Source organism: Vulpes vulpes, chromosome 6, assembly GCF_048418805.1.
Source record: "Vulpes vulpes isolate BD-2025 chromosome 6, VulVul3, whole genome shotgun sequence".
In the NCBI taxonomy this organism is placed as follows: Eukaryota; Metazoa; Chordata; class Mammalia; order Carnivora; family Canidae; genus Vulpes; species Vulpes vulpes.
The window spans coordinates 96,432,272-96,451,924 of NC_132785.1; positions in this window are offsets into that span (position 1 = coordinate 96,432,272).

The window sequence follows — 19,653 nt, forward strand, 5'->3', positions numbered from 1 at the left end:
AGAAAAATCCAGCCTCAGAATCTGCTGCCTCTGGTGAAGATACTCAGCAAGTTCTTAATGCAGTAGCATCCATCAGGATTGCCTCTTGCTATTTTGAGCAGAATTTATCTCAAAACTGGAGCCAGAGTGCTCAAAGCAGATAAAAGACTAATAAACAAAAGAAGGGACTCCTCAGAGGCCCATAGGGGACAATGGGCAGAACAGTGGAACCCCAGCGTCTACTGGATTAGTTCATTCAGGGACAGACAATTTCAATCATTTTATAAAATTCCAATAATTTTAAAAAGTAGATTCAAATACCAGCTCATTATTTCCATTATGAACAGAGAAACTTAAATGACTGCCAGAGTCGAAGAAAGAAGCACTCTCCATTCACCCCCTTCTTCATTCCCACTTAGAAAGAACATTCGACTGCTCCCTCTACTCACATTTCCATATCTTTTCATGAAGCCAGGACAGTGCTGATGTAAAGTGGCCATCACACAAGTTCCCATGAGCCAAGGCCATGGCCCCTCAGGACAGGGTCCTTGCACAGTTAGAGAAAAAAAGACTAATGCCACATGCCGTATTTCAGTGCTTTACAATGTGCTTCTGATAGCACACAAGCTTACTCTTAGCCAAACTATCTGTTTTGGCAAAGCAAATTTTAGTTGGGTGCTAAATATCCCTGTTCCCACACTGTGATTTACCTCCCAAAGGAAACAGCAGAATAAAAACAGAGAATATAATCAAAACAGCACTAATTACACAAAATACCAAGATATTATTCTTGATTCATTTCCACTAGAAAGGTGCTTCAAAACATTTAATTACTTCCTTCTAAACACCTACATGTGTTAAAATTAAGACTATAAAAATAAGGGATATTGATCCACAAGACCCCTAGGAACCTAGTTAGAGTGCATAGAAATTAGGTCATGGCTGAGAACCATAGAGAGTCTAATGGAGAATGTCATAGGTGTTGATGCAATAGAATGTCCATCCTCTCTAATTCCTAGAATACCTCTTATGCTCTGGTGTCAAAGGCTGTTACTTGGCCTGTAACTTTAAAACAGTGATGAAAGTGAGAGAGACAATGGCTTCCTTCCTCAACATTTTATTTCTTCAGTCTTGCTTAACAAGCTTCTGCTCTCTTTTGTCTTGAAATGTGTTGACTATTACCTGCAATAACTAAGTTTCCTTAAACAGCCTTCCTTCTCCCTTTCCAACCCTGTTGCAAACCTCTACCCCAGCTCCCCACTCCCATCCACCTCTAGAAAGATTTTTGTGCCTCTCAGGAGTCATAAACACCTCTTCCCTAGGCTCACCTCTTTTTATAATTACTTCTGATGGGAACTATATCTAATATCTCTATTTTCAGGGTTAATAAATTATTACCCCAATGAAACTAAGTTTCTTGAGATCAAGTACCAAAGCTAGTACTTCTTTTGAAGAGTCTACAATACTTAGCTTAGTGTTAATACAACAAAGGATAAGCCCACATTGAATTGAACTCTCCTTTTCTTAAAAGTTAAACCTCCTTGTAGTTCTTAACTCAAGTTGATAGAATAAGCGTTGCTAGAATTTAGCAAATCAATCTTCCCTGAGTGTCATTAAAATACTTTAATAAAATCCCAACCAAGGCCTTTTGTATAATTTGTACCCTTATTTTTAAATTTCAGCTGTGATAGAATGGTAACCCCTTCTTTCCTTTCAGTACTGTTCACTTTTTGGTGGTATGAGCTCAGGCCTACTCAGGATAGACCAGCAGAGATGGAAGTCAGTCACGTGTAAGAAAACGGTCACTTTCCATAATAAAAGCACATATAAAAATAACTTTAAAAATCCAGATCCAAAAAAACTCCAGATCTCCCATTATTGGCTGTCTCTGGGGAAAAAAACAAAACAACAACAACAAAAAAGAAAGACCCTTTGAGTATAAACACAGCCTCGATGAAGTGGGGGAGAAGATTATTCTTCTGACGAAGAATGGGTTTGTGCTTTTTGCTTGGGGTTATTATCACAACCTCTAGATACTTATTTTGTTGAACATACTTTGTTTTCATGGTGTCAGGTGGCCAAAGACCAGAAGTGCTAAAGATCTGGGCAGCATATAAGAGCATGCCCAACAGAGAATTGTCTGGCCCCAAAAGCCCCCAGTGTCCCTGTAGAGAAATCGTACAGCCCAACCTTGGTGGACACGTGCCCCTTGATCTCTTCTCTGATGAAGGGAGATATTCTCGCATTCCTCTGCATCTGCTTGCCTGGACTTATTATATATGCATTCTGGCTATTGTGTACTATTCTGATATTCTTGCAGGCAGATCTGGTCTTACCTGAATAGTTTTGTGTCTTTGTGTCTCATATAAATTGTTTCATTATCTTTAGTATTAAGGGATTCCTCAATGAGAAAATTTCACTGTACTGTTGGCCACATGTAGTTCTTGCATATCATTGAATCGATCGTCTTTTTAGATAGCCGATTTCCACAAGATCTTGAGTCTCTTAGACTTAATTCACTCTCTCCCCCTCTCCCTCTCCCTCTCCTTCTCTGTCTCTGTCCCTTCCCCCTTCTCTCTCATGAAATGTCTCATTTCAAACTTCCCCTTACATTTGGTAATAACTGTTCTGGTCAGTGGTGTTTGTTACTCAAATCTACATAAGTGATAAAATTGCCTAGAATTATATGCACAGGCACACACACCTACACACACAGATGCATATATGTGAAGCTGGTGAAATTTTAATAAGGTCTATGAATTGTGCTGATAACAATTTCCTGGTTCTGTTTTTGTCCTAAAATTATGTAAAATGTTACCAGTGGGGAACATGGAGTGAAGAGTACACGGGACTTCTCTGTACCATTTTTGCAACTTTCTGTAAATCTGTAATTATTTTGAAGTAGGAATAATTTGTTATTATAAGATGCTTGCACTACCTGGAAAGCCAAATAGTGTTGGGGTTTGCTTGGATTGATTATAAATGTACAATGTAAATTCTAGGGCAATCACTTAAAAAAAGTTTTTTAAAAAGTATAATTGATATGCTAAGAGAGAAGAGTGCATTTGGGCTCCAGAGAAACAGAACCAAAAGCTATGGGTATGTGTGTAAGAGATCTATTATAGTAGTTGGCTCATACAATCAGAGAGACCAAGAAGTCCCATGATCTGCTGTATGTAAGAGAGAGAACCAGAAAAAACAGTGATGTAATTGGCTCCAAGTCTGAAGGTTTGAGAACCAAAGGAGCTGATGGTGTAAGTCACCACCCAAGACCAAATACCCAAGAACCAGGAGCACTGATGTCTTAGGGCAGGAGAAGATGGATGTCCCAGCTCAAGCAGAGAATAAATGTGCCCTTCTTCTGCTTTTTTGAATGAATTGGATCATGCACACCCATAATGGTGAGGGTGACCTTACCCAGTCTACTGATTGAAATACTAATCTCTTCCAGAAACACCCTCAACAAGGTGTCAATTCTTCGCAAGTGATCTATAGATTCAATGTAATTCCAATAAAAATTCCAGCAAGTTATGTTGGGGAAAGTGACAAACTGAGTCTAAAGTGAATATGGAGAGGCAAAAGCCCAGAATAGACACCCTAATATTGATGAAGGACAAAGCTGGAGGGTTGATACTACTTGACTTTAAGACTTACTATAAAGCCACAGAAATCAAGATAATGTGGTATTGGGCAGCCCCGGTGGCGCAGCAGTTTGGCGACGCCTGCAGCCTGGGGTGTGATCCTGGAGACCCGGGATCGAGTCCCACATCGGGCTCCCTGCATGGAGCCTGCTTCTCCCTCTGCCTGTGTCTCTGCCTCTCTCTCTCTCTGTGTCTATGAATAAATAAATAAAATCTTAAAAAAAAATGTGGTATTGGTGAAAGAATACACAAATAGATTAATGGAACAGAATAGAGAGCTTGTAAGTAGACCTACACAAAAATAGTCAACTGATCTTTAGCAAAAGGGCAAAGGAAATAAAATGGAGCAAAAACAATCTTTTCAACAAATGATATAGAACAACTGAACATTCATATGCAAAAAAATGAATATCTGCTCGGCAAGGACCAGGTCAAGAGAATGAAAAGACAAGCTACAGACAAGGAGAAAGTATTATAAAAGACACATCTGATAAAGTAGAAGAATTTCCCCATCAAAATTGCAATGTCATTTTTCACAGAAATGGAACAAACAATCCTAAAATTTGTGTGGAACCACAAGAGACTCCAAATAGCCAAAGCAATTTTGCGAAAAAGAACATAGCTGGAGGCATTATGCTTCCTGACTTCAAACTATATTACAAAGCCATTTTAAAAAAAACAATAAGGCATTGGCATAAAAACAGACACACCGATCAATAGAACAGAAGAGAACCCAGAAAAAAACTCACACATATATGATCAATTAATTTATGACAAAAGAGCCAAGAATATACAATAGTGAAGGGACAGTCTCTTTAATTAATGTCAGGAAAATTGGACAGCTACACACAAGAGAATAAAACTGAACCACTATCTTACACCATACACAAAAATTAACTCAAAATGGATTAAAGAATGTAAGACCTAAAATCATAAAACTGCATGAAGAAAACAAGCAGTAAGCTCCTTGACATGGGCCTTGGCAATGATTTTTTTTGGATTTGACACTAGAAGCAAACAACAAAGCAGAAATAAACAAGTGAGACTACCTCAAACTAAAATTCTTTTGCACAGCAAAGAAAACCATTAAATGAAAGGCAACGTAACAGAATGGGAGAAACCATCTGCCTATTGTATTACCTGATAAGGCGACAATATCCAAAATACATGAGGAACGTATACAACTCAATAGCAACAAAACAAAACAAACAATCCAATTAAAAATGGGCAGAGGATCTGAATAGACATTTCCTTTTTTTTTTTTTTTAAATTATTTATTTATTTATGATAGTCACAGAGAGAGAGAGAGGCAGAGGGAGAAGCAGGCTCCATGCACCGGGAGCCCGACGTGGGATTCGATCCCGGGTCTCCAGGATCGCACCCTGGGCCAAAGGCAGGCGCCAAACCGCTGCGCCACCCAGGGATCCCTGAATAGACATTTCCAAAGAAGACTTACAGGTAATCAACATGTACATGAAGAGGTGCACAACATCACTAAACATCAGAGAAATACAAATCAAACCACAATGAGCTATAATCTCACATCTGTTAGAAAGGCTATTATCAAAAAGGCAAAAAATGTGTTGATAAGGATGTGGAGAAAAGGGAACCCTTGCGCATTGTTGGTTGTATGTAAGGCAGCGTAGCCAATATGGAATATAGTATGGAAATTCCTTTAAAAAAATGCAATAGAATTACCATATGATCCAGCAATTCCACTTCTGAGTATTCATCCAAAGGAAACAAAACCACTAACTTGAAAAGATCAATGCATTTCAATGTTCATTGCAGCATTGTTTGTAATAGCCAAGCCTGGGAAGCAACCTAAGCGTCCATCAATGGATAAATGGATCAAGAAAATGTGTTATACACATATACTAGAACATTCATGAAAGGAATGAAATCTTGCCATTGTGACAATGTGTATGGAACTTGAGGGCATTATGCTAAGTGAAATAAGACAGAGAAATGCAAATACCATGTGATCTTACTTATATGTGGAATCTTAAAAAAAAAAAAAAAGCCAATTCATAGATACAGAGAACAGATTGATGATGCCAGAGGCATGGGGTGTGAGGTGAGCAAAATGAGTGAAAGTAGTCAAAAGGTACAAACTTCCAGTTATAAATGTCACGGAGTTGTAACATACAGCGACTATAGTGACTAAAATAAATCATACTGCATTGTGTATTTGAACATTGGTAAGAGAGTAGGTCTTAAAAGTTATTATCACACACAAAAATTTGCAATCTTATATGGTGATGGATGTTAACTAGGCTTACTGCCACGGTCATTTTGCAGTATATACAAATGTCAAATCATTACACTGTGCACTAGAAACTAATATAATATCTCAATTATATCTCAATTTAAAAGATATGACATCATTTTAAAAATGATGTCTCCCATCTATAGTTGAGTGTCCCCAAAGAGGAAATTCACATGGACTTACAAAGCAGAATGTCAGCAACAACCTCAAATCATCTATCCTCATCTTTTGCCTCTACTCCCACTTGTTCATGACTGACTCCTACAGAATCAATTGTGGAAACCTCACTGCTTCCACCCACCATTGCAAGAACATCAAGTTAGGTATCAAGACTTTTGTCTCCAATATTTCCATTCTGTGGGATAGTCACTGGTTTCCCTAAGAGTCTCTTCCCTCCCCTATGCCTTATGTATTATTCTCTTCCATCAGCTTCACAAAGCTTGTGTAACTCCACTAGACCCTACGAGCCTCAAACCTTTCTCTTCATGGGAGCCACAGACCAGCCTAAGGACCAGTAGGGACAAGATGGTACTCTGAATCATCTTCCCCAGCACAAGCCCCATAGCTAAGTCTATAAAGGAACATTAATGGGGCCTGGCCCTGGGAGTGTGGGACATAGTGCCTATACTATCCTAGTCTTGGCTCAGCACTCAGAAAGGTACCTTTTCATCAGTGCCTGGGCTGAGACAGCACAGAAACCTGGATGTTCTGACAACAAAGCTGATGACCATGCTTCTCTTTGGTAACAAAGTCATGTTTGATGAATGCTGTCTGTCAGAGGCTTCCTTTAAAAAAATTGTTTTTTAAACAAAATAAAAAAATAAACAAAAATCTGAAACAGACCCATAAATACAGAGAACAAACTGATGGTTGCCAGAGGAGTGTGGGGAAGGGGTATGGGTAAAGTGGATGAAGGGGGGGGTACAGACTTCCACTTACGGAGTGAACAAGTCACGGGAATAAAAGACAAAGTTAGGGAATATAGTGAACAGTATTGTAATAGCACTGTATATGGTGACATGGCAGCTACACTTGTGGTGAGCATAGCATAAGGGATAGATTTATACAATCACTATGTTGTACACTTGTAATTAATATAACATTGTGTCTTAACTACAATTAAAAACATTTTTTAAGGCTTTTATTATATACCAAATTTTGCATCGTTCATTGAAGGCATCCATGAATAAGTTAGCACTGCCCTCTACTGGATGATCTGTGTTTATTACTCAATAAATAACCACCAAATGATTTTTAAAATAGGATTTTTGATATTTTTTTCTTAACATCAATGAAAAACTAATGGAAACTAGGACATCGGAGCTGTCTAGATATCCCTCCATACCTACTAATATGGTGAGATAAAAAGTTCCTCGAGAAAAAGGGCTTCATTTTCTAGTTTTGAGAATCATAAGTTTAAAAAATGAATTCACATATATTAATAACAAAGAAAATGTCAGAGAGACAAAAAGGTAGAGGGGAGAGAGAGAGAAAATGAATTCTCATCTGAGCACATGGGGACTGGTTTCCTACTTTGGCAACCTCAAAAATAAACTCAAGTAAATGCTTTCTTTGTGACATCACCAGCTGCAGTTCTTCTAATGTGTGTGCTAATTCTGGCTCATGGGATAAACTTTTTATCTTCTTGAGACAAAATGTAAGCTGAGTTTAGTCAACTGTAATGATCGCTTCTCCTGCTATGAAAATGGTATGTTCCTACCTGAGCAGATTAAATTGTGGTTGGTTGGGAGTCAGCCAGCAAACTGTTATACCTGATACCTGACATAGTAGTAGCATTAAAACTGACTGAAATGTAGCCCAAATTTTGACTTCTAAGATAAGAAAAAAAAATAAAGAGTCATTAAAAGATATTACTACTTGACTCATCTTGTTAAGCATCTGACTCTTGATCTCAGCTCAGGTCTTGATCTCACAGTCAGGAGTTCCCACAGGAAGCCTGCTTCTCCCTCTGCCTATGTCTCTGCCTCTGTGTCTCTCATGAATAAATAAATAAAATCTTTCTAAAAAGTTTTTAAAAACTACCGTCCTTTTCTCTTTTTGTCTTCCTTCCAAACTCCTATATCCACTCAGCTATTTTTTAAAAAGATTTTATTTATTTATTGATGAGAGACACACAGAGAGAGAGAGAGAGAGAGAGGCAGAGACACAGGCAGAGGGAGAAGCAGGCTCCATGCAGGGACCCAGATGTGGGACTCGATCCCAAGTCTCCAGGATCACACCCTGGGCTAAAGGCGGCGCTAAACCGCTGAGCCACCTGGGCTGCCCTATCCACCCAGTTATTAGACAGCCTCTGGGTGATACACGGGCCATCATTTCCAAGCACCATGTCTAGAACTCCTTTCTCTCCTGCCTATTTCCTAATTACAGCCACCATTATTCACCTAGTTGTCCAAGTCAGACATTTGAACATCACTCTAGATGCCCTTCTTCTGCTCACCTCCTCACATACTTTAAAGATTCCTTCTCTGCCTTCAAGACTCAGTTCAGAGGTCACTTCTGAGAAGAGCGTGGTTTTTTCTGCTCCTCTCAGGTTGACTTAACTTCTTGATCTGGTCACATGTTTCCAGAGCCCCCCACATGTGCCTCTATTAAAGAGTTACAGTGTTGTTGTGACTTGTTTTCTCTTCCCCACTGGGGTATGGGTATTTTTCAAGGAGGGACTGTGTCTGATTCAAAGTTTCACCCCCAAGCTCTAGCATCGCACCTGTCATATGAACATGTCGAAAAACATCTGTGCAATAAATGTAAAAATGGATTCATGGATTAATAATATGTTGTTGGAGTTTCTGAAATGCTAATCTTACCTCTTTCATCTACAGAGCAACAGAGTTAGGAGTCAGAGAGTGCCATGTGGCCTTAGGAGCCAAAATCAGTCTTCCTATTCCATCCCCCCCAGTGTAGATTTCTAGACCCTGGAAGTTAGGCAAGGCTTGCTGAGTAGTCGCCTGCCTCATACCTATCAAACACAGAGATGAGACAGGTCTGCCCCTGAAAGCCTACCCTTAGGCTTTGACCCAGCTGTGCTAGCTCACAGAATCAGGGGCAAAGGAAAATGTGTGCTCTTTGCAGTCAGGGCAGTTCTAAAAAGGAGAATGTATACAATAGTTTAATTGTCCCCTGCACAGGGTGCTAGCCAAGGGGCAGGTGGGACCCGAAACCCAACCCACACTTCATTAGCCAAACAGGAATGCCAGTTTGAGTCTGTGTTGCATAAACTACAGTCTGCTCATCAAGCCCGTTGGTCACCCCCTGAGGTCTGCATCTACCCAGAGGGAACACAAAGCTCCATGTGAAATGGATGGTCATTTCATTTTGATGGGCTGGGAGAGGAAGGGAAGTGTTCTCTCCAAGAAAAATAGGTAGGGAGAAGAGAATTAGCACATACTGAACATCTACTATGTGCCAGACACTGGAGCACGGGATTTGGATAAACCACTTGATGTCATTCAAACAAATCTTTAAAAATTGGTGTCTTCAGATGAATGTACTGATGATTAGAGCCAGGAAGACCACGAAAGTGACGACACTTGGATCCAAAGCCCATCATCATACCCCCACTCCATGATACTTTGCACTCTGCAGACAGAACATCCCACTACTAGTGATTATTCTTTAGTATTCCCAGGAGCTACGGAGCGTGAAATTGAACAATGCAGACACATCTGTTATCTCAGGATGTGAACTGAGGATTGCAATCGGGGTGGTACCCAATTTTCGAACAGGTACATGCCAAAATTTCATTCCAAGACCAGAACTTTTCAAGTATTTTTTCTAAGCTATAAAGTGAAAGTTAGGCTCTTGAGCAAGCTCACAAAATTGTTTTTAATATGGTTTGGAAGCTTAAGCCCTGAAATAGTGCTTCTTTGACCCTCTGTGAATATTGAGTTCCTGATGGTCCTGGACACCCAATCACAAGCTGGTAAATTTCAAGATGGACTGACTAGCTGTGCCTACAGGGGGCTTATAAGGCAAGTAACATAAAATAAAAGGCCTATGTAAAAAGTCCTACAACTAAGATTTGGAAAATCTCTATTTCAGTGTTTCTCAATCTCAGCGCTATTAACACTGTGGTCTAGAGAATTCTTTGTCATAGGGACCTATCTGGCACATTGTATGATCTTTAGCGGTGCTCTACCCACAACCCACTAAATGCCTGTAAAAACATCCCACCACCGGTTCTCTGTTAACAGCCAAAGAAATGTCCCCCGGGGGGACCAAAATCACTCTCCGTTGAGATATTGGTATGCACTGGTCTCTGAACAATGGCTTACAGCCACTTCAGTGTCCTGTAGCTCTCAAAGGCCAGAAACCCAGGTTTTTGTGAATAAACTACTAACATGCAAAGACACATAACATTTTAAAAAGTAAAACACACCTTTTGAGGGTTGGGAAAGATTATTTGCAATTCTTTCAAAGATTTAACACATTTAAATATCTAGGTCATTTTAAAATACCTAGAAAGATTTAATACTATATTCTTAAGTAAAGGATGATTGAAAATGCTTTCCCAGAGTCAAATAAAATACAATGTTCCCCAGAAAAGTCTAAGATATTTTAAGTGAATTATGATATGCTGGTTTCCAGGTAGTTATTTGGCATCAACAATGGGCCTTTCTTTGGCTGTAAACAGAAAAATGTGGGTGTGGACATAATGAAGCAATTGTACAGTTGGAAATGGTGAATAATTCACATCTCTCATAGAGAGGGGGTCATGCCACCTTCACAGCAAAGACCAAGATGATTCCCATGATGCTAAGAGAAGTTTCAGATTCCACACAATACTTCAAATCCCCCCCTTTTTTTCCTCCCATGGGACTATTCTCTGCTTTCAAATGAACAAAAAGTGGTTTCCTTCACAGGCTATCAAGCTAATGCCCAATTGCCCCTTGGGGGAGTTCAACCTTTTTTTTTATATGAAAATTTGATTCTTATCTGATCAACATCAAAATCTCCATTCAAAGATAAATAGGGCAGGCAGGAGTTGCTATAGCTCTCCAAATGCTAGCAAAGCCAACTAAGGAATTAGATTTCAAGACTCTTAAAAAAAAAAAAAAAAGGCTCTTGTCTCCTGAGTTTTCTGTACACATTATACATTCTCCTTCTGAAAGCTGAATTCTGGGGGCTAGCTGTTTCATTAAACTGACCTTTCTCCTCCTCCATCAGCCCCTAATGCCAAAGCTTTCAAAGAGAGTTGAAAAACTTTGTGGTTTGTATATGAGTAGCGTGGAGTGGTTAAGAGCAGAGACTCTGGGACATATCTGGAGTTGGAACTAAAAATCTCAGCTCTCCACTTACTGGTTCTTGGGGACCCTTGGGACACTTCACCATGTGTGCTTGTTTCCTCATCTTTCTGCTGGAAATAATCAAACGTGCCTTTTTAAGGTAGCCATGAGGAACAACAGGAGCTAGTATTCATAAAGTGCATGGAATGGTATCTAAGGCCTAGCAAGTACTACACAAGTATTTGTTAAACAAAATTGTAAAATAAATAAAGCCTCGGGAGGCTTTTGTCTCATTTTTTAAATCAAGCAAAGCCCTAGGGGAAAATTAAGAAATAGGCATTTTGTCTTTCCTACCTGCACTTCCTTCTTTTGGTTCCTTCTTCCTTTATCTTGAGCACCCTTTTCGAGTGCCTACCAGGGTGTTAGCAGATCACATTTAAGATGCCAATCTCAGCTTCCTTTTCCAAGTGGCTTTTGAATTCCCCCTGGAGACTCTGAAAGACTGAAAATCATCAGAGCTTAAAGAAATGAATCTGCAGGCTGCCTGGGTGGCTCAGCGGTTGAGCTTCTGCCTTTGGCTCAGGGCGTGATCCCGGGGTCCTGGGATGGAGTCCTGCGTCAAGGTCCCCACAGGGAGCCTGCTTCTCTGTGCCTATGTCTCTGCCTCTCTCTTTGTGTCTCTCATGAATAAGTAAATAAAATCTTAAAAAAAAGAAAAGAAAAGAAAGAAAGAAATGAATCTGCGGGGCACCTGAGTGGCTCAGCAGTTGAACATCCACCTTTGACTCAGGTCCTGCGACCCACACCAGGCTCCTCACAGGGAACCTGCTTCTCCCTCTGCCTATGTTCCTGCCTCTCTCTCTCTGTGTTTCTCATGAATAAATAAAATCTAAAAGAAGAAGAAGAAGAAGAAGAAGAAGAAGAAGAAGAAGAAGAAGAAGAAAAAGAAAGAAGAAAGAAAGAAAGAAAGAAAGAAAGAAAGAAAGAAAGAAAGAAAAAAAGAAAGAAAGAAAGAAAGAAATGAACCTGCAATACTGACATGTCAGTGAGGAGTTGTATTTTCAGATGGGGGGGGGGGGGTGGAAATCCGTCTGTGCCTGAGGCTGGCTTGGGAAAATAATGCAAATTCATACCTTTGAGCCTAAAAATTAAATTAAAAAAACAAGCAGCCTCAAATTACTGTGTTCTAGCATATGGAAATTGTGGCACTTTCTTGAAATGAGTCATCCCAAGACCAAGTTAGAAGCAGACATAATTTCCAGATGTCAAAAATTTTTTACTTTTCACTAAATAAAAAAGCAAGCAAGATGGAGTATGGTTTTTAATACTGCTTCTCTTACTAGCTGTTAATGTTTACTCACTTCTGATTTTTCTAAGATTATCCCCTTGTAAGCTGTGGCCTAAATGCATTTAAATTGCCTTTGAATATCCCAAGCAATCCTTACTACCATGGAAACAGAACCAAGGATATGCAAGATGACTCCTCAGGGGCATAATTTGGTGCTTTAGATACTTTTGATTGGTTGCTCAGTGCTCTACCACCCCTTGTCTGAAATGCAATAATCTTGGTTGTATTTGTTTTTATTATCCATGGGAGCACACAATTCACCAGGAAGTAGAAAGTGCCATTCATCCATCAAAGTGCTACCATAGATATTTATAATCACAGGCAGCATTAGCAAGGGCAAATCCCTGTGCATCAGAAGTGTGGGCAGATTGATCCAGAAGGATTTAGGCATTTGCCCAATGGTCTATGAGATAACCTGCACTTTTTGTGCTCTTGAAAATGTGACTTGACGGTTGTACAATTTGGTATAAACAGCATATGAGATAGTAATAATAAAGGTCAAAACTGAGAAATATCCAATTTACAACGCTGACGGTAAAGTATTTATAACCTTAATAAAATACCTTAGCTGCTTATCCCATACGTGTAAAATGGCCATTTCTAGAGTGTAGAATTAGGGTTTTGGTTCAGTTTGAGATCCATGTTTGTAAACTAATGATCCTCTGGATGAAAGATTAGATATAAAGAATAAATATTTCCCTTGCCTGTCTCATCAATCCATGATGAAGCCAGGAGAAAGATGTCAAGGTCATGTCCATCTCTCTTGTTCAAAAAATACCGCCTGAGACATGAGAATTTCAGCCACTTACAGGCATAATATTCTCATGCCTCCTTACATAACTAGAGTCATGATATGATATGTACAAAGGCACAAAACAAATATTGCTGTTTCAGATTCACTTTTTTCTTCCCTTTTTTGAGTTACCAGGAGTCCTCTGGGCATAAGTCTCAAGAGACTAGCTACCTCTTAGAATAAACGATATCATGGCAACAAAGGGACACAAAGACCAGACAGATTGAGCCTACCTGGCCTTCACCCAGCATAGAAATGATTATGACATTTAGATGTCGAAAGATAAAAATGTTGACAACTAAGTTTTATCTCTGCAGGATAATGAAGTTTCTACACAGCTACAGGAAATATATTAATAAATATACTCACAGAGATTTCTGGTAGAAATATTTCTAATATTTCTAATTGATGAAGAAGATGGACTGATAGAGTCTGTGAGTGGATATAAAACTGGCATGTAGAAATGTGAAAAGAAATTTAAATAGTAATCAGATAAATTTTTTAAAAAGAACTGTTTTATAACTAGTCAGCAAAAACAATTTAATTATCTAACATTCACAGCTATGGAAGGGGAGGCAGACATATCTCATGTTGGTGGCCGCCAGTATCTTTTGAACAAATTTCTTATATTTGGAAAAGTTATCAAATTATGAATTGTGTCTCTAAAGGAAAAAAGACACAACTCATTTTCCCAAGCTCCTCTGCAACAGGGACGTCAACATATAACCCACAAATACATCCAATTGGGAATCTGATATAGAAGAGGGAAATAGGAGGAAGCAGATGACACACAGAATTCATTTCCTGTTGGCGATGATAGCAGAGTGTCCAGCTTTGAAGGCAGCAGTTTCTGGCATCAGCCATTGCCCAGACTCAGCAGATGAGCTGTGGTGGTATCTCCTGATGACGACATTCTTTTCTGGAACAGCCCTACAGTGTGGCATGGATATCCTTCATTGTGTTGAGTCTCCAAGACTTACTCTCTGCACCAACAAATTCCTTAGTTTGCAACTAAGAATCCTGATTAACATAGTATATATGTATATATTATAGTATATACATTTATAAATCCTTAGTGCAAATATGAACTGAAACATCACTTTTATAAAGTGCTTTAGTATTATATATCAAGATCCACAAAAAAAATTCATCTCTGAGTCATCAACTCTCTTCTTTTTTTAAAGATTTATTTATTTTTTTGAGAGAGAGAGCACTTGTGCACACACACACACACACACACACACACACACACACACACACACGCACGTGGTGGGGGAGGGGCAGAGGGAGAGAGAATCCTCAGGCAGGCACATTGTTGAGCAGGAGCCCAACATGGGGCTCAATCCCAGGACCCTGAGATTATGACCTGAGCTGAAAACAAGAGTTGGATGCTTAACCGACTGAACCACCCAGATGCCCCTCATTAACCTTCTTCTAAGAATTTGTGCTAATAATCTAAAGAAAGGAAAATGGATGTATGAATGGGCATGATTTAAAATCTCAAGGCATGAGAAACTATCTGAACGCTCTCCACCAAGGGAACAATTAAGTTAGTTATGGTAAGGCCTTGGCCATCAGTAGAACACCAGCATTTCCACATGGTAAGGGTTTAAGATACAATTCCATTGGAGAGAGGCCAGAGGGCTCAAAGCTGCATTTAGACAGAGTACATGTTTGTTTTCTTCCTTAGACAGAATATTATTTTTTAAGACAGGATATTTATTTGGGGTTGCTTGTGGGGAATGAAGAGTGGGATTGGGGGACATTAAACCCCAATTATCTCCCCTACACCTGTGACCACTGGCAGAAAATTGCACAGTGAATAAAATAATTATTAGGAAGCTTATGTAGCAAGGGAGGAAAAAATGCTCATGCTATCTTGTTTAGGGAATAGAGCAAAAGACAAAATATCTCCATTAGTGACTACAGTTTTGTAAAAAACTGAAGTAGTAAATTGAGCTAGGTCTGGAAGGAAACAGAAAAACAGTGTGATCCATTGAGTGGCAGAAGTGTCAAAAAATATTTTATTCTTGTTTTGTGCTGATGTCACTCAGTGTGACAAATATTTTTATGCTTTACAAAATTATCTTGTGGTCAACATAATATCCTTTCTTTGGTAATGTTTCAGTGATATTATGGCAATATAGCTACCTACTCTGTGAAGATGACTTTGGTACTTACTGTCTTGGAGTTAGACTCAATCTGGGCTTTGGGTAACCTGGCTCCTTTAGTGTGCATGGATCTGCAGGACCAAAGGAAAAAGGCATCACTCTATGAAATCACTAGCCACATAGTTCTTTCCACCAGAACTCTAAAAATACTCCTGCTCACATGGATCACTGCGAACTGCTGGTAAGGGTACATTAGCAAACATCTTTGGCTTTGTCTAGTAATGACAGAGGTATCTACAACCATAGATAACCGTAACTACACCATAACCCAGAAATTCCATTCCTAGGTATTTACTCTGGCAAAACTATTGGCACATTTACACCAGTAAATACATACAAAAATGTTTACAGTCACATTATCCTAGTCACCAAAAACTGAAAACGATTCAAGTGCTCATTTTTTAAAAAGATATATTTATTTATTTGAGATCAAAGCAAGAGAGCATGGTGGAGGGGGAGGGACAGAGGGAAGGAAGAGAGAGTCTTAAGCAGACTCTGCCCTAAGCACAGAGACCAAAAAGGGACTCCATCTCATGACCCCAAGATCATTACTTGAGCCAAAACCAAAAGTCAGGAACTTAGACTGTGCCCCTCAGGTGCCCCTCAATTTAGCTAATTGTTCATTAACACTACAATGGATTTTCTTAAAAAAAAAAAAGGTAAGCATACAGTGTAATCACGCAATTCTATATAACAGTGAATGCATACAAACTACTTTTAGACTTAACAAAACAAATGAAGGGACACCTGGGTGGCTCAGCGGTTGAGCATCTGCCTATGGCTCAGGTCATGATCCTGGGGTCCTGGGATCAAGTCCCACATCAGACTCCCCGCAGGGAGCCTACTTCTCCCTCTGCCTATGTCTTTGCCTCTCTCTGTGTGTCTCTCATGAATAAATAAAACGTTAAAAAAAATGAAGCTCATAAGGATGACCATGAATGAAAGAAGCAAGATACATGGTATGACTTCATTCATGAAAAGTTTAAAAGCAGATAAAATTAAACTATGCCAGTTAGGGATGCTTACAAAACTGGCAAAACTATAAAGTAAGGACATGATTAACTCAGATGTCAAGATGGTAGTTACCTCTGGAGAGGGAAGGGAAGAAGAGTTTGTTTAGAAAGTGACACACTGAGGGCACCTGAGTGGCTCAGTGGTTGAGTGTCTGCCTTTGGTTTGTGATCCTGGAGTCCTGGGATCAAGTCCTGCTTTGGGCTCCCCTGAGAAAAAGAAAAAGAAGAAAGAAAGAAAGAAAGAAAGAAAGAAAGAAAGAAAGAAAGAAAGAAAGAAAGAAAGAAAGAAAGAAAGAAAGAAAAAGAAAGAAAGGAAGGAAGGAAGGAGCACGCTGGGGCTTCTGGCCTGGAAGTGTTCCTTCTTGATGAGATGGTGTTTTGCAGATGTTCACTTTAAAATTTTACTTTAAATAGTGGTACAGTTGTGTTTTATATTCCTTTCTTTGTAGTTTATATGTTGAAAAAGAAAAAATAGGAGACCCTAACAAAGAGAGAAGACTCCTGTGTGTCAGGAGTAAGGAGGTTGAGAAATCACCTTTTCTAGAAACAGAAACCACTTTTTCAAGTTACTGAAGTAGGAGTGAAAGGTAGAGAAATTAATGGAGATCTTGATTAATGAAACCAAACCACCTTCAGGATTTGGTTGTCCAGGAACATGATTCAGAATCATTACCTAGTAAATAAATGTGGTCTTTTGAATTCATCAAAGCAAGGTATTACCAGCAAGAATTGTACCTTGGAAAGCGTACAATTCCTCCATACAGTGGAAATGAGAGTTCTCCGCAGGTCCTGGAGGCTCATGCACTGGGAGGAGTCCTCTTTTCATGCAGGCTGGCACCTTCTCCTGCCAACAGAGAAGTTGAGATTGCAGCTTCTGTACCTGAATTCAGGTTGTCTCTAGCAGTCATGAAGAGTTATGAACACAGGCATGTTTGTTATCTGGACAATCCTCATAGGGCTTGTGGCCTCTGGAAGTTCTCTGAAATGAAAAAGAAAAGGTTTCAGGGACTTAGCCTGGAGGCAGGACTCCAACAATTTTTAATGGAACCTAGAATGAGAGAGTAATGAGGAGTAGAGGGTTGTCATGACATTTTGCTACAACCAGAGAAACCACCTAAAGCACTCCCAGGTTATGAACAGCTGCCCAAGAAGATACTAGTTAAGCTTATTGAGCCTTTCTCAAGCTGACTTGGAAAGCATAACACCGAGCAATTTGTTCCATTGATTGGTCAGCATGGATAATCTGCCCCAAACTAAACATTCTCCCAAGAACCAGAAGTTTGCATCGATTACTTGTGCATTTGAAGTCTATCATTTCAAATTCAAATCTGAAGATTCTCACTGGCTTTAGTTTAATTTTGTATTCCTGGCACACTATTAAACTTGGGAAGAAGCAAAAAAGGTTACTCAATCCTCTTGCATTGTAGTGTAAAGTTTGACATACTGTTGTCTGGGGGACTTACAGCTCTGAAGGAGTGGAGGTGAACATAGAGCTTCTTGTCTGGTGCACATAACTTCTGCCTGGTGGAACAGGTAACCCCAAATATTATACTGTGGCCCTTTGGACATTAATTGGTTTTGTATATAACCCAGCAATCTATGTTAGCACTATCAAAAATATCTAGTTTCTGAAATACTCTTTTTTTGTATATTTTTTATAGTTCGATTTGCCAACATATAGCATAACACCCAATGCTCATCCCATCCAGTGCCCCCCTCAGTGCTGGTCACCCAGTCACCCCAAACCCCCACCCGCCTCCTTTTCCACCACCCCTTGTTTGTTTCCCAGAGTTAGGTGTCTCTCATGTTCGGTCACCCTCTCTGATATTTCCCACTCATTTTCTCTCCTTTCCCCTTTATTCCCTTTCACTATTTTTTATATCCCCCATATGAGTGAAACCATATGATTGTCCTTCTCCAATTGACTTACTTCACTCAGCATAATACCCTCCAGTTCCATCCACGTTGAGACAAATGGTGGGTATTTGTCATTTCTAAAGGCTGAGTAATATTCCATTGTATACATAAACCACATCTTCTTTATCCATTCATCTGTCAATGGACACCGAGGCTCCTTCCACAGTTTGGCTATTGTGGACATTGCTGCTAGAAACATCGGGGTGCAGGTGTCCTGCCATTTCACTGCATCTGTATCTTTGGGGTAAATCCCCAGTAGTACAATTGCTGAGTCATAGGGTAGCTCTATTTTTAACTCTTTGAGGAACCTCCACACAGTTTTCCAGAGTGGCTGCACCAGTTCACATTCCCACCAACAGTGCAAGAGGGTTCCCCTTTCTCCACATCCTCTCCAACATTTGTTGTCTCCTGTCTTGTTAATTTTCACCATTCTTCTGCATGTGGATGTCCAATTTTCCCAGCACCATTTATTGAAGAGACTGTCCTTTTTCCAGTGGATAGTCTTTCCTGCTTTGTCGAATATTAGTTGACCATAGAGCTGAGGGCCCATTTCTGGATTCTCTATACTATTCCATTGATCTATGTGTCTGTTTTTGTGCCAGTACCACACTGTCTTAATGATCACAGCTTTGTAGTACAACCTGAAGTCTGGCATTGTGATGCCCCCGGCTCTGGTTTTCTTTTTTAATATTCCCCTGGCTATTTGGGGTCTTTTCTGATTCCACACAAATCTTAAGATGATTTGTTCTAACTCTCTGAAGAAAGTCCATGGTATTTTGATAGGGATTGTATTGAATGTGTAAATTGCCCTGGATAGCATTGACACTTTCACAATATTAATTCTTCCAGTCCATGAGCATGGAATATTTTTCCATCTCTTTGTGTCTTCCTCAATTTCTTTCAGAAGTGTTCTGTAGTTTTTAAGGTATAGATCCTTTACCTCTTTGGTTAGGTTTATTCCGAGGGATCTTATGCTTTGGGGTGCAATTGTAAATGGAATTGACTCCTTCATTTCCCTTTCTTCAGTCTCATTGTTAGTGTATAGAAATGCCACTGATTTCTGGGCATTGGTTTTGTATCCTGCCACACTGTCGAATTGCTGTATCAGTTCTAGCAATCTTGGGGTGTAGTCTTTTGGGTTTTCTAGGTACACTATCACATCATCTGCAAAGAGGGCAAGTTTGACTTCTTCTTTGTCAATTTTAATGCCTTTTATTTCTTTTTGTTGCCTGATTGCTGAGGCTAGGATGTCTAGTACTATGTTGAATAGCAGTGGTGA